The sequence below is a fragment of the Protomyctophum parallelum genome (assembly GCF_964188405.1).
Source record: "Protomyctophum parallelum genome assembly, chromosome: 13".
Lineage (NCBI taxonomy): Eukaryota > Metazoa > Chordata > Actinopteri > Myctophiformes > Myctophidae > Protomyctophum > Protomyctophum parallelum.
In genome coordinates, this window is record NC_139708.1 from 47,528,725 (window position 1) to 47,530,809 (window position 2,085).

Sequence of the window (2,085 nt, forward strand, 5' to 3'; positions counted from 1 at the left end):
GACCCAAGAGACACTTCCCTGGGGGGGTTGTGTGTGTAGTGTGATTTTAGATATCATGACGTGACGCCCACCATGTTCATGACAAACTATTGTCATAACAATGTGGTCTCACTTCCTTCCAGGACAACAAAGTCACACCTCCGCACAGCCTGCCCCCTCTCCACAAGGAGGGGCAGTGCACCAAAGCATCATGGTAATTGTAGGAATTTATATAGAAATCCTTTCAAACACATTGTTCTAGCGTATATGGCCAGAACAATGCAAATTTCAATTGCGCTACTGTTATCTAGGCCTTACTATACAAATACTGTAAACATTGAGCGACTGCAGTTGTGTGTCCCTTTTTCCGAGCGATTTGAGTGGTGCGAGTCAAGAGTGACAGAGGGAGATGGGAGTAAAAAAAGATGACGGGTAGTGAGAGAGAGAGATGGGACATCCAGAGAGAGAGAGAGAGAGAGTGATGGGGGAGGGGTGATGCATGCGCCTCACTGGCACACAGAGTGAGTGCAATGTGAACCAGGAGTCAATTAGCAATCTGGAAATATGCCGTCGGGAGGGGGGGGGGGGGTTATAGACTGGAGGACAGCTACAGTGATTTGTGTGTGTGTGTGTGTGTGTGTGTGTGTGTGTGTGTGTGTGTGTGTGTGTGTGTGTGTGTGTGTGTGTGTGTGTGTGTGTGTGTGTGTGTGTGTGTGTGTGTGTGCGCGCATGAAGCTTGGCTCTGAGGGAAAGGAGGGCAGTACAGGGGGGGGGGGGGGGGAGGATGAGAAGGAGGGGTCAGGCACACGAAAAGTGAGGATGGGGGGGGGGGGTTAGAAGAAGAAGGGACCGGCGTCCTCCTGCACTCTCATTTATTTTATCGCAGGCCGTGATTTACTGTAAATCAGTCAACAGACAGGGAAGGTCGGCTACCCCTCCACCTCCTGTCTCTGAATGGTAAAACTATGGAAATCATCACATATAAGAGCAGGCCCCCCCCCCCCAATCCTCAGCATGATGGCAAAGCAGAATGACAGTCCCTTCTCAAAGCCCCCCCCCCCCCCCCCCCCAATGTCATTTAATTTACCCTATGCATAAAGTACCACCTCATCATCCATGGACCATTCTCATGCGTGAGCAGCATGACCTTCTCTCTCTCTCTCTCTCTCTCTAGTTCAACTGCGGTGCGTTTGTCCAGCCATCCCTCCATCACTTCCATTTCATTCTCCTTTCTTATTAGTTCATTCCAATTTTTTACGCTTTTAAATACACGCTTCCCCCCCCCTCTTCGTTCCCCCCCTCAGCCTCCCATCCTTCCCTCCATCCACCCACCCACCCACCCACCCACCCCAATCCATGGGTGCTTTTCCCACGGTGACCCATGGTGCCCTGCAATCGATACAGTCGATGCGCGGCCGGCGAGAGAGACCCCCCCCCCCCCCCCCACCCTCTAATGCAGCACTGCTCATTGTCACATCATCTGCGCCAACCAGCATAACCTCCCCCCCCCCCCCCCCCCAAACCCCTCTGTGGCATTATTACAACAACTGGCCCCTATTTGTCATTGCACTATAGGTCAGCTCGTGTGTGACTGTGTGGCCATTCCGGACCCCAACTGAAGTATTCCACTCATTCCTGGGGATTCAATTACCCGCAGACGACCCCGGAAAACCATGTCAGCCTGCCCCCTCTCTGCCCACTGCTGCCTTGCCTTTTCGACTAAAAAAACACTGGACGTCAGCGAAAATAATATCCTCCTGTGCTCTATTGGATTATGGCTACTTCAAAGTGTGTGCACTAGGCAGGCAGGGGTGGTGGTGGTGGTGGGTGAGTGTGGCCCGAGAGAGAAATACAGACTGAGAGCGGGATGGAGATCAGAGAGCGAGACATAGCTGATAATATTAATATAATGCACTGGGTTTTTACTGTAATACACAAAGATTTTGCCCAGCGGGGAGGTGACTGGTGAGTGAGCGGCTCCTTTGCTTGCCTCAGCAGTCAAGTCAAGTCATAAGAGAGAGAGAGAAGGGGGGGGGGGGGACCCTATCAGTAGCCCCCCCCCTCCTCCTCCTCTAGGCTACACCAAAAGGCTGTTCTTTGTCTTTC